Source organism: Macrobrachium rosenbergii, chromosome 53, assembly GCF_040412425.1.
Source record: "Macrobrachium rosenbergii isolate ZJJX-2024 chromosome 53, ASM4041242v1, whole genome shotgun sequence".
Classification (NCBI taxonomy): Eukaryota; Metazoa; Arthropoda; class Malacostraca; order Decapoda; family Palaemonidae; genus Macrobrachium; species Macrobrachium rosenbergii.
In genome coordinates this window covers 12,512,697-12,527,823 of record NC_089793.1, presented here as the reverse complement: position 1 = coordinate 12,527,823, position 15,127 = coordinate 12,512,697, and the positions used below count along the sequence as shown (strand labels likewise).

Genomic DNA, 15,127 nt, shown 5'->3' with positions numbered 1-15,127 from the left:
TGTGGGTGTGTGTATGAGTGCATACACAAAATTTGTGTTAGTAATATTTTGTCGTTGATCTTACTATCTGGTATTTTAATTATACTTTTTTTTGGTAGCCTAAATATCATTAATATTGAACTAATGTAGCGTCGAAAATGAAGGGACTGAAAAAAGACAAGATGAATAGCAATGGTGGATCAAATATCCTCCTGGTTATGGGGAGAGAGAGAGAGAGAGAGAGAGAGAGAGAGAGAGAGAGAGAGAGAGAGAGAGATATTCTGTTTGAAGCTCATTTTCTCTAAAACGAGAGAGGCCCTGTACCTCTTTAACATATGCAATGAAGTAATTAGCTTGTTTTCTTTTGCGAGAAGAAAACTGATTAAAAGACAACACTGCAGTCTTTTCAACAAAGAGGGAAATTTCTCAATTAAATCTACTTTCTTGGGACGGTCTGATGGAAGAAAAATAAATGTAAGACACCAAATTAATAAAAAAAAAATTATGATAATAATAAACCTTGCCTTTTGGTTGAAAACCTTTGGCTTTTTAATCGTCTTATATGTGATAAAAGTTCAGAGAGAGAGAGAGAGAGAGAGAGAGAGAGAGAGAGAGAGAGAGAGAGAGATCAGAGAGAGAGAGAGAGAGTTAGGAAGGTTTTCCTTTTGGAAAATAAAAATCAACAGGTAAAAAATCAATCTACAAAATAAGAAAAAAAAAAATAGGGCTGGCTGCAAAAAATAAGAGGGCTTTTTTTCCACGTTTTGTAGAATAAGGATCCACAGGTAATAGCTCAGGGGAGGGGTTGGGGGAGGAGATGACTTTTTGCCCTCAAGTCTAACAGATGTTTGGAATAACCTTTCTTTTACAGAACATATAAGGCAGGGATGTGTACTTTAAATTCTTCAAAAGGCTGCCTTCCATCGTTCTATAAGCACATCAACTGCTTCACCTTTGTAACGTGTATGCTGAAAAGAATTTTTATCTTTGGATGCTATATTTTTACCGACATATTTTTTATTATTTTTTTGGGGTGGGGGATTTAATTTTACTAACTTTTAAATTAAGTGTGTTATATATTATTCTTGCTGTACGTTCAAATGTTCAAAAATCAAAATTAACCAGTATTATGTATTTATAACAATAAAGTATGCTGCATTTCATGGTCACCGCATGTTCTGACGTTCACAGATCCTCACACAATATTGCTCTTGAAGAGGCGTCCCCAGAAAAAAAAAAAAAAATAATTGTGATGAATGTTCCAGCTGGGGCGCGGTAACTGGATTAAATTTAGGAATAGATTTTTACTAAATTACACCTCATGGAAAGCATTGTTGAAATATTTTATGTCTTTAGGTCTGGTATTCTCCTTTAATATCTTTTCCGGAATGTATATTCGTACAGATTGTTCTTTAAGGAAGTATTTCCCAAACACAGACGACTAGAATGTGTCATCGCAAGGCCTCTTCTTCTATTTAAAAGTATTATTAGACATCAATAATTTCTGTGCTGGAATCTACCGCTGTAAATTACTCTGTCTTAGATTTCTGTCGCTAGATATTTCTGTTCCTGCTGAGCTTTATCGCTAAAGTAATTATCGTCTCGTTTGGAATGCATCGCTAAAAATCACCATCTGTAATCTACCGATTTTTCAGACGTATCCCCAAAACAGCTTTTCGAAAATCTATTTTAAGAAGCGTTTTAAAACTCTTTCGCAGCTAAAATTCAAATGGCACGTGGGGCAGAGAAGCAAGATAAAATTTCTGGTGAAATATGTGCCGGGTCCTCAAAGCAGAATATTAGCGCCAATACTTCACGCGAAATAAGTTTCTGAACTTGAACAACGAGGAGCTGACAGCATAAAACATTCTCGAAAATGCGCTTCCTGGCTTCGAATACGGGACACACGATTACCCTGATTAATTTCTCCTCTGTGAATTGTTTCCATATTCAGAGACCGGACCGGGAAATTTAATGGTTCTTTTGAAATGGTCCGAATCATCCGGGGAAAAAAAGGACGCTGTCGTTGATATTTCAGATGCTACGAATTGCAAACAAAATACTATTTTCCTAACTTTAAACGAATGAAGCAGAGTCTGAAATTAGCGATGTTTATAACTCCCTGCTACTGGACGGGTAAACTACTCCCAAAAGAGAAGAATGTCCCGCACCGAAAAAATAATTGATGCTTAATAATTATCTAAAAAATATACTACTCACTTTAATAAATGCGAGCACTGAAATTGTTAGTTCCCGTGCATAACATTATTGACACAGACAAGGTCTCTATAGCCATTAATCTTTACGTCTCAAGAACAGAATTTAAAACATCGCCTAATTATTACAAAATTATACTTTTGTACGGCTAAGGACTTGAAATACACTGGTGAAACAAATGTTTCAATGTATAGAGATAAATAATACTAATAGCAATGAAACTATTCAAACCAGTTTCAAAGCCAGCAGTGGTCGTGTAAAAATCACCCAATTTACGGTAAGAATTCATTTAATTATATCGAAATCACCCGGAAATGACTTATGGACGAACGAAATGCGTTTAATAAGATTTGCCATCTTGGATATAGGGTACAGGGATCTAACCAACCAGGTATTAATTAAATTTTGGGAGTCGATACAGGAATCCTTCCTTCTCCAACTGAGGATTCTATCCTTCCAGTTGTGAGGATTTAGGATAAGTGTGGAGAATCGTTTTATTATTTTTTCTTTAACTCTTGGGGAATAGTTTTACTTCAAAGGAATCCATTCCTCTTGCAGTGCGGAACTAAAATAGGTGAAAAGTTGTATTATTATTTTTTTTTATATTTTACCTCTTGGGAACAATTACTGGGGTCAGTTCAGACGCTAAAACAGGCATCTAAGCTGTTAAGAAAGCATTACTTGAAAGACCATTGTTGTAAAAAGGGGCTTCTTAATTGCTGAAAAGAGGCCCTGGAACCTGTCTCCTAAATATTTTTTTTTAGCTTTTTGGAATAATGTCATAGCGTCAGTATTTCCTTGAAAATAATTTTCTTCGCGCTGGACTCGTTTTCTCAGGGAGAATGATGTTTTTAGCTTATTCTTAGGTGAGTGCACATATAAGCTCTCGAGAGACCAGGTCACATTTATTGGATACCGAGGAGAACATGGAGTTATTATCAAACACCCTGTTATTATCAACAATTCTGAAAAGTTTTCTTTTTATTTTCAAGAATGTGTTGCAAGAATTGATGTCTTTCGTAAAATTGACTTATTACCTACAAAGAGAAAGCTGTAGTAATATATGTTAGCTAAACGTTTATATATATATATATATATATATATATATATATATATATATATATATATATATATATATATATATATATATATATATATATTTATTACGCTTGATTCAAACGAGAAAATGTATTGCCTGATAAATGTTGAGATAAGAAGGGCCTATTTACCGCCACGGAGCTAAAAGCACATTTTAATCCCATTCACCTTGACTCAAGTATGTGCAAAATATATCTTTTTCATATCCAAGATGCAAAACTCTAGAACCTGTGATAAACTGGTATTACGTCTCATAACCGTGTGTTACCGTGATCAATGTTTTCTTAAGTATACTCTCATGATCTTTAAGGACTAAAACATTGGAATCAATCTTCCATGACACTAGTTTCTTATATTGTGGAAAAGGTGTATATATGTATATAGTATGTTATATACATATACATGTATGCATATAAAATGTATATATATACAAATGAATATATATATATATATATATATATATATATATATATATATATATATATATATATATATATATATACATATATAAACATACTGTCTCCAGGAAAGGATTTCGATGATCAGGACTTCCTATAAAAGTTATAATTTTTTCGAGAATCCTCATGACTTTTTTTTTACATATTGTTTTGAAATAAGCTACTAATTCAATCCCTAAGGGGATGCAGACAGTAAATCTCTAAGACACTCTTTGCATCAGTCCCTTTCATATAATAAACCTCCACTCTTCTGATACTACAGATACAGAGAACAGCGCCTTGCCAAATTAGCTTTGTCTATGAAATGGAATACCTGTGTCAGTACCTCCCTTAAAATGATGTGCATCATTCGCCTACTTCCACAGAAATGTTTGTGCAAGAAATTACCTCTCTTGACCTATGGGAATATGGCACAAGAGCCTGTATCAAAAATACAATCGTTTTCTGGTCATTTTTGCAGTACGAGTCTAGATTTATCCCCTCCCGATTCGATACCTTTTCGCAGGTTTTGTTTCAAATAGCTTGGGTCTGGCTGCGGGACCAGCCTCTCATACGCCGAAGAGGGAACAGTACGAATCACCTCTAGACATTAGTTGGTCATTTCTCATCGCAATACATGACTGTAACCTCCTGGAACGAGGATAAGAGAGCAAGACTTTCGGAAATTTTAAGCAATAAATTTTGAGGAGGGACGCATTTCATTTCAATCTCCAGGCCCGTATAATCACTTTCAGACTTCTCAGAAATGAGAAACCATAATTAATCCCTCCATGGAATTAGGAAATGTTGATCTAGCACTTGAAAATCATTGGGAAACAGAGCCCAGAATAAGAGCTTTACATGAAACGGGTTTTAATCTTTGAGGGAAACGAATGAGGCGATGAATCCATTAAAGAAAACAAGCGATCTTCCTACTGAAAGCGACCTTGAAATCAGCGTGTTCGATAAACAGGCCTCTAAGCTCTGAAGAGCGTAAATGCATTAAATACAAATTTTGTGGACTACTATGCAATAGGGCTGTGACTCATTCAAGATAGGGTACTAGAATAAGTGTCTACATTGAAAAACAACTTGTTTTGTAAGTATTGTAACACACAACCTCCGGCTAATTACGATTCTATTCTTGATATGTGATATTTGAATATTCACTTCCAGTAAAAAACTTTCTACAAGTGACGCGCCAGAATCATAAATATTTGTTTACCAAGGGCAAAAATCGTTCTGTTAAGTCGACATTAAAATCAGCTTAGCCTGCGAAATTAGTAGGGAAAATATGTAGCAAAATCAGTCATTTCCGCAAAACTTGATACTAAATTCAGGCATTTCTGTTATCTGCTTAAGGAAAAATCAGCAATTCGTTTTTATAATGGACACAAATCAGCCACTTCTGTCAAATTTAGTATGAAAATCTGATCATAAAGTGAATTTACCGGATTTATAAATCCATCACTGAAAGGATATTTTTAAAGACGACAAAGATGATTCACAATTGGGCATAAAATCTTGCCTCTACACTGTGATTTAAGCTTGCATTGAATCCAGTGAATTGTTATCCTCGCTTTTCACAGCACCTCGTATAATGTGGTTCATCTCGTCTCTTTCCGGTACGCAGCCCTCTCAACAAAATATAAAGATAAATATTGCAGACTTTTACCATAGACATTATGTCTTTCTTGATTTACAGGGATCGGGTGCTCCTATCAATACAGGCCTCTGGTAATTAAAGAGGGACCCTGGGGTATAAAAATCTATTCTCATTCGCTATGTAAAAAAAAAAAAAAAACGCATTTTACATAGCGAATAAAATTAAATCTTTATACCCCCTCTTCAATTACCAGAGGCCTGTAATGATATGAGTGCCCGATCCCTGTAAATCAGGAAAGACATAATGCGTATGGAAAAAGTCTGCAATATTTATTGTCATAATATTTATTTTTATCTTCATAATATTGGTTCAAGTGCACTGTTTCTCTGCGACAGATAATGAGATAGTTCTCCAATATGTTGAGGTCAAAATTGATTTCTAGCTCAATTTCAGAGCAAATACGAGTTTATGGAGTATAAAGTATGGTACGTATGTAACTTTTCACAGAAAACTCTATTGCAATATTACCAACTACCAATTATTAATTTTCCATTTATATTCCTATATGCACAAACATTAATATACACTTCATGAGACTATGTCGATACGGAGCCCCTATTCCAGAGATCAGAAATGTAAAAAAAGAAAACCTTTGGCCAATGGCAAAAACGAATTACCGAATATTACACCGCAAACTATATAGGAAGGCATAGAATACTCTTAAATTACCTGTAATGACTTAACACTGGTAGGTCAGCTGTGATCAAACTTCCGGGCATCTCAGTTCAATGTGCTTTGCTAATAAAGAATGACAAATTCAGTCGGTCAATCTTTTTTAAATTATTTTTTACTTCCGCTCTGCATCATTCCTTTTCTCCGTAGCGATTCGCAACTTGTTGTGCGCTCTCTCAGGCAAAGTTAAGGGAATTACGATTCAATAGCCTTCCGGAACTAAGGCAGAAGAAAAATGTAGGCTTCCTTTCGCCAGATAAAAGAGCTTTTAAGACTTCTCAGGTCTATCGGTCAATTCCTACTTCTACTCTAAGAGCATTTAGCAAAACCTCCCCAAAAGCAAGGTCACGACCTGAAATCTCCCTTCTTTGTGAAATAAAACTAATCGTTGGGGCAAAGAGAACATAAAATATAAGCGTAAGAAAGTAAACAAAATATAAAATTTATGCAAAATTTATGAAGTCGCAAGTACATGATATTGCAGTAATCAAAGCGGAAACACTATAATATAAAATTGTTTACTTTATGTAAAAGTTATTCACCCTGAAACCAAAAACAGAAAAAGTAATAAGCTGAAAGGAGAGGTAACATGAATCTTGTTCTATGGTTTTTCACAATAACTGATACATGATAGAAAGCAAAGATTTTCCGACATCCTTTATCTTAATCATTTGCGATATACTGACGTATAATAATAGTACTTTTATAAGGCGTGTTAAAGAATTAAATCAGAGGGCTGATAGACTTAACTGTATAAGGTAGACACAAATTCAGAATTCTTGAAATTTGGTTCGTAATAGTATTATATAATCCAGCGTGCCACACAGTATTGAGGGTATCCTTCTTTCAGCTTATAAGAGCCCTACGATTAACGTGGAAGTTGGACTGCATTCCTTTACTGCAGTCATTATAAGGATAATCTAACCCATAAACCTTCTATTACACCAAACCTGGAATTAAATTCGGATCAGGGTGGGAAGCTCGAACACTACCTAAAATTAAACGGCCCTTTTTATCCTGGAAAAATATTTGACTGTGCTTTCATAAAAAAACGGATGCAATGAAAGACTCTTATGAAATTTCCGAGGAACCAAAGAGTGCTGTCTATAAAACCTATAAATGTATTAATATATTAATTGTAATACATTACAAGCTTGCTTTGAAAAGGATTGATTTGAGGTTTAGATCGGGTGTAGACAAGGCAGCGCTCTGTCACCGTCATCAATGTTATTACTGGATAAAAGTATACAAAAAGCTCACCCCCCTCCCCCCACAACTTCCCCTAGACATAGAGGGAACCGCTGACATGCTATAAGCTGATGATCACGCAACAAGAAGAACGAAAGAGGAATGTGAAAGGGATCTGGAAGTGTGGAATGATATATTGACATCTAACAACGGGAAAATTAGATAAGAAATAAGTAGTTTTGTTTCTCACAATAACATGTACAGATGCGAACATTACCAGGGGAGCTCAGGTCCTATATCACTGAGGCAATTTATCTAAGGGTGATGTTTGGTACCGTCAATGACGCTGAACTGGAGATTACTAATACAATTAACGAATTAAATAACAGCCTTCTCCAGCAATATCCACTTCTTGAAAGGTAAAATATATTGTGGACTTATCCCGACTTACGCCCCGATTCCTGGATGCTTACATCACAGACTTGTGGCCAACTCAAGCAGCCGCAATGACCTTGCTTGCGTATGTCACGATTCGGTGGAGTGAAGAGCAATAGCAGAGGAGAGGTTGACCTATTTTAAATATGTTAAGACTGGCCAGCCTGCGGTTGTTTGGCCATGTAAATAGAATGGAAACGTCCCATTAGTCTAAAAGAAAATAACAAGGAGGAAGATCGACTGGTCAGTCAAAGAACAAACTGATAGGAAATCTGGAAAGTCCTATGAGTAGGAGAGGCTATTTTCTAAGTCTGATTAGAGTGAATCCTTAGGGCACGACAACTGACAAACTCTCAGCTTGCCTATCGTCTAGCGAGCCCCGATTCTGAGAATCTTTAATTTGCAGTAACGACCTGCTCCGCTTCCACCTGACTACATGCACAGGTGTTTAACGACAGTCCGTGGAAAAGGGAGACATGATGTCTAAAACTAAATTTTATATGGATAACGATTCAAAGACGGAATTTTATTTCATCCACGAAAAACGTCGTTATAAGTACTTTAGTTCAAGCAAACTGTCAACTTTTCATAAAGATCAGCGTTGCCTCTTTGCTAGCCTAAGTGGAGTAGTTTTTTTGTAGTTTTCGTCACAAAAGCGTTAACTACAAATCTGTTTGGTTCATGAAAAGAATTTGCTTATCTAATCCCGGGATCATTCGCCGTAGCCTGTAAGAGATTTTTTTTGGGGGGTGTCTTGAAAACAAAAAGTATTTTTTTCACAACTACGCACTCTCTAAAACCATGTTAACATGATAATTACGAAAGAAAAGGCTAATAAACCAAGATATACTAAAAAATTTACAAAGATAAGAACTAGAGAAGTGTTTTGTGATTGTTTGGTCCTGTAGTGAGAATAGGAGAGAACAGGTTGACGAAATGAGCGTATAATTCGTCGGTCTTGATTGAAGATTTAGTTCGATAAAGCGCAGGAATATTAAAAGACGAAAAACTCATTCATGAACTCTGGCAGCGCGAGAGTGTGCGCACAAGACGAAGTCTAAAGGCGCAGAATCATAGATGTAAGTTATGAGGTTTTGCTGCTAATGAGGTTTCAGTGCAGGTGTACATAAAGTGGTCCGGAGGTTTTGGGGTTAGCCCAGGAAGGGGGTTCATTCATAATTTACCTGTTATGGAATGAGTGGGGGTATTTTCATCTCTGAAGCTACCCCTGATAAGAGGATACGACCCTTTTTGAATAATAAAAAAATAATAATAATTTTCTAGTGAGAATTATAATAACGATGATAGTAAATTGCCATGTAAGTCAAAAAGCTTTCGGAATTGACCCAGACCCTAAACACCGTATCCGGGGTTAGAGAATTTCCTCACTTTAATGATAATAATAATAATAATAATAATAATAATAATAATAATAATAATAATAAAGTCATGTGAGTCAGAACCCCTTCGCAAAATAACAACCCGTGACCTCGACTCGCAAAATACATTTTCCGCTAATGACGGTCAAGCAGACCAATTTCGTGTTATGATGACCTCTTTCTTATGCCAAAGGAACAAGTTTGCCTAATATGCAATTGCCGAGGAGGAAATGCCTCAGTCATAAAGGAGTTTGCGTGTCATTACTATCTTAGGACTAATTCTAATTTCGTAATTGACTCTCTGACGTAGCCTAACGCGTTCTTAACTTTGGTGATTTCGACTCGACAATTTTTTTGTTATCGTACAGCGGGATAAAAGAATGTTGCTAATTGAGGTGAGGGGTATTCATTATTTATTTAGATGACTTAATTCCTCATTTACTAATTAATACCTTTCTCGTCTATCAAACTGCTTCATTGTTTTGTTAAATCATTTTTATGTACCCGCAAGTTCTTCACATTCTGGCCGCAGTTGTTTACTGGGGGAAATATCCAAAACATATAGACGTGCTTCTTCTCCGTTGTTTTTAGTGATAATCGGTCCCCCACAGCAAGAACAGAGTCGGTAAATTTTCATCCGGAGAGGGGAGGGGAGGGGAGGGGAGGGGTCGGTCGTTCCGAATCCACAAACATGCAATTTTATGGAACCGTTCGAGACAACCGCACGGGTCCAACACACATATCTCGGTACGATTCAGAAACTGTTCCGGTATGAAGAAAGTGCCCAGCCCTGCGGAGAGGTGAGTTCTACCCGTCGTCCCGCGTAGTTCAACTCGCTTCCATCAGTCGTAAAGAACGGAGCTTGTAAACTAATGTTTATCCCTCAGGATCTGTTTCTCAAGTGGTTTTTTTTTTTTTTTCGCGAAAGAGGACTCGGGTAATTCTCCTAGAAGTAACGGGGCGAAATATTCGTCGTGGGTGAATCATTCCTCTCCCGAAAATGCCTGAGGTGGTTAACTAACTCTCTCTCTCTCTCTCTCTCTCTCTCTCTCTCTCTCTCTCTCTCTCTCTCTCTCTCTCTACAAAGGTACAATTTATAAATTACCATAATTTTCAATCCTATGACGTTTCTCTGTCTTGCCTTTCCGAAAAGCTGGTTAACCTTGCTTACGAAATATCTAATTCAGCCCAAGTTACGATAAAATGAACTCGAACGTAAGGTAACGAACATGAATATAATACGGAGTTCAAGAGATGTAAAAAAAAAGAAATCCCAAAGGAAAAGGTAGCGACAATCAATATTACGTACAACAATTCTTGACCGCTAAATCCCACTTACGAATCGGTTATAATCCATCGCCATAACTTTGTACATCGCAGCCTTAAAAAAGCATTAATATCTTAAAAAAAAAAAAAAAAAAACATGCTGCACTACAGTATGGCTGGTGTCATATGCTCCCGAGGAGTTTTCTAATTTCTCCCGGGATGTAACTTGCAAACGTACAAAATGGAATTCGGGAACTGATCTTCTCGTGGGATATGCATATATTCTACAACAAAAGGATTTTTCTAAGATTGCCACCGGCGCATTTGCCTTTCTTTTTGTACGTTAGGGACCAGGGTCCTGTAATTTTGGTTCACAGGGTGTATATACAGTGGGCATTCATACTAACGCTTGTATGTAGCAATTCATTATTTCTTCGGAATTGACAGAAGGAGAAGCGGTCCGGTGAATTATAGAGTTTGAATGCGTTTCCCCAGAAAAAGGTAATTGATATACATGCATTTGTAACAAATGATGTATCTAAGACAATCTCTGAGCTATAATCATCTTTTGCGTTATAAATTTTAGGTAAATTTCTCCATTATCAAAATGCTATGTTTTCTGAGAGAGAGAGAGAGAGAGAGAGAGAGAGAGAGAGAGAGAGAGAGAGAGAGAGAGAGAGAGAGAGAGAGAGATTTTATACTTCTGTTATCTTTACCGTAAAATTGGAGTTTTCTATACCTTAGCACCGTACTAATAATATTTTCGACAAGCGACGAAACCTTTCGATCCCATCAACAGCCCAGCAAAGCCCCTGACACGTAACCTCGTCAGAGCGACGGCGAACGATTGCCCAAGTAATTACCGCTCATTCCCAAAGCCAGAGGGAAATACCGAAAGCATTATCATAAAACTCAGCCGATACTAATCATCCCAGCAGCAGCAGCAGCAGCAGCAGCGGGCGGCGGCCGAAATGAGACACGAAAAAGAAATGCGGGGGACCGGAATTGGTGTGTCCACAGGGGCGAGGGCAGGGATCACAGGTTTTGTCAGGTGCACAAAAGCCTAATACGGGACACGCTGATGATGATGTGGACCTAGAAGCCGCTGGCCAATCAGCGTACGGGATTATAACTCATTTACCCTTAAATATTGGCCCCGTCGTCGACATACACGCCGCCAGATTTTACCTGTTGGTAGATTTCGTTTTGAGGGAAGATGTGGATGCATATATATATATATATATATATATATATATATATATATATATATATATATATATATATATATATATAAAAAAATTGTGTGTGAATTATATACTGTATTTATATATATAATTATTTTCATTGAAAGCAATTGCTTTTTGGCATCAATGCCACAAACAATTGCTTTCAATGAAAATTGTTTTAGAGAAAAAAAACTATAGCCTAAAAGTATATATATATACATATACACACATATACATATATATATATATATATATATATATATATATATATATATATATATATATATATAAAATTCACATATATAGGTCTATATATGTGCATATATATATATATATACATATACGTATTTATAAATACGTAACATACATATTATACAATACTTATCCTGCACAGCCTGCTGAAGGTATATGGCGCCTGTATGAAAAGTTAGGCTTACAGTGAGCCAGGGAAAGATTTAAACAAACAATGCCCCCCTTAGACAGAGTGTATAGATGCCTCCCAAGATAATGTGGAGTTTGGGGATAGGCAGTTAGCTGTCCCCTTGGAAATAATTGTCCCCGCACTTAGTCGGGAAGTGAGGTTCTACCGCATTCCATAACTGTTTCCTTCAGTCTCTGGATAACAATATTATCACCTTCTAAATACACGAATATTCTTTAGTTATGAGGATTCGTTCAGACATTGTAATAACACTGTCACGTTTAATATCTTCGCATGTTCACTACAACAGAACCGGTTTTATTTTAATTATATAACTATACGCACGCACATTTTTTATATTATATATATATATATATATATATATATATATATATATATATATATATATATATATATATATATATATATATATATATATATATATATATATAGTATATAGACTATATAGAGTACATATCACCATCTTTCACCTTGAGGACCCCCTCTCTCTCTCTTCCTAAATATATATATATATATATATATATATATATATATATACATATACATACATACATATATATATATATATATATATATATATATATATTTATATATATTATATATATATATACAGGGTATATATATATCCATAACATCTAAAACCAATGATCCTAAAATTGAGAGAAGTTCTTTATCAATCACCAATGCAAATCATTTTCGGACCTGGGTCATAGGATTGTCCTCTCGCTCTCCTATAGGATATTTCCCCCTCTCTTTGTATCACTATTCTCGTCTGCGCTTTAACAGCCCTCACTATCCCACATTTACCGGCTTGAATACCTCGCCTCTCTTCTAAAAATAGCTCGGATTCCATGTTGGTTAGCAACTTTCATCAACTGTCTAATTTAATCACTGTTCGCGGTTAGCAATTAACGTTTTTTTTATATATATATTAAGTAGATTTATTCTGGCCTTCTTTGCGTTTGTGGTTTTAGCGAAAGTCTAACCTTTGGATCTCGTGTCAGCGTTCTCAGTGGTCCATTTTCCGGTGTAATCTGAAAGGTTTTCTTCCATTTGCTGGAAAGTTTTTCATTTTTACACACGCCTTGATCATTTGTAAGTCCAACTAATTTATTATTTCATATATACATGCACAGACATACACGCCACACACACACATACACATGTATATATAGATTCAATATATAGTTATATATTTATGTATACTATGTAAACACATAATACATATATATATATATATATATATATATATATATATATATAGAATATATATATATATATATATATATATATATATATATATTCTAACAGAAGTTGGAAACCACTAGAAAAAAGGTTATGACTAACCCCGATGGAAGTGATAGCTCTGTCTCCTGGGAGATGGGAGATCAACCCACAAAATATCAGGTAAAAGTGAAAGGTAAGGTGAAAATTCCATTCGCCGAGATTTCATCAACTTTCTTCTGATCACCTTATTCAGCGACAGTGGACTGGAAGCGTCTCCCCTTTCCTGAAGCTTCATTACAGAAGATAATTTAATCACTTCCTACATATCTTCCAGCTACAGTATATTAAATGAGCTGGGAAGTACTTGACAAGATCATCATCCATGAGGAAACCTGCAAATCTGGAAATCTTAGCGATTGCTGGATGTCAGCCATTTTGTTCCCCCCTCCTCTCTCTCTCTCTCTCGCCCCGCCCCGTCGCCCCCCTCCCTTCAAAGAAAAAATAAGTATAATGAAACATGGCCCCTAACTTCCATCTTGGCGACAATCCAAACTTTCATGTTTTTGATGGTTTCATTACAGATGTATGTGTATTTATATGAACTAAGAGTCCCTTACACCGTAAGGTACATACGTGTGCTCATATGACATTCGCTATAACACTGAAGGTCCAATCAACATGGCTGTCTGGTGAGGACTTGAATGCATAACCGCCAAGTAATGCAGAACCCACTGGGCGTCGTCACACCTGCTCCCTGAGCGCCTATGGGACGGTATGGGGGGGTAGCACCCTAGACCCTGAATACTATCTATCGGAAGGGTACTACCCTCTATAACCAAGCATTCAATGGGAAAAGGTGAATTTCACACACAAACACATACACATAATTACATACACACATAATAAATATATATATATAATATATATATATATATATATATATATATATATATATATATATATATATATATATATATATATATATATACATACATACATACATATATGAAATACAAAGCTTTCAAATTAATTTTTTTCCATATATACCACGTTATTTTGAAATTTCCTTATGTATATGTATATATATACGTATCTATAAAAATACAAATGTGCAACTTATCGTTCAAAAAAGATGTTTTTGTAGCACAGTACATATCAAACATTCAGTATTATCATAAAATTGAAAACATAAAGTACATGCAACCGTTGCCTCATGTTTTGAAATAAAAAAAAATAGAAAATTCTGACATTCGAATTGCTGGGAGGATATATTTTTCAAAGCTTAAATAATTCTAGAAGAGAATACAAGTGGAACAATTAACATGATTTGTTAAAAATGTTGCTTATAAAACGGGTTGCAGGTGGCTTACATCTTAATGGCTTAAATGTAGTTCCAAGGATTTTAACAGGATGGCGGTTATTCAGTGCCGTGCAAATACGATTGATTGATTGATTGATGGTTACTAAAACTGGTTTTACAACATTTATAAATACGTACAAATAAATAAGTCAGCATATATCCTCCTGTCATTGGACCCAAAACTGGTAAATAATTAAAGTTCTTATTAAATTTATACCAAAATTTTCAGTTTATCAACGAGCTTGTCGATAACAGATCACTGCCGACCTTTGAAACTTCAGCAAAACTAACAAAATGGAGGAAAAATATTTTTGGATAAATAATCCACATACAGTTTCGGAGCGTCATGCTCCCGCTTGAGTGTCTCCACACTGAAGAGGGAGCATGACGCTCCGAAACAGGATGTGGATTTAAATATTTACAATAATGGATAATTCGTAAAAAAAAAAAAAAATGGTGTTACTGAAGTTAAATTGTTATTAATTTTGCAAGGCAATTTTGCTAACTGTAACAGCCCTTTGTTGGCCGACTCGGT

The 15,127-nt window shown here is 35.6% G+C and overlaps 2 protein-coding genes across 3 annotated transcripts in view; one reads left to right on the top strand and one right to left on the bottom strand.

Moving 5' to 3' along the window:
- Positions 1–15,127, bottom strand: part of l(3)02640 (porphobilinogen deaminase-like protein l(3)02640) — a 327,247-nt gene that overhangs the window by 28,818 nt on the left and 283,302 nt on the right. The gene's annotated exons all lie outside the window — the stretch shown is intronic.
- The window catches only part of LOC136834294 (uncharacterized), a 269,565-nt gene that overhangs the window by 1,318 nt on the left and 253,120 nt on the right, over positions 1–15,127 (top strand). The gene's annotated exons all lie outside the window — the stretch shown is intronic.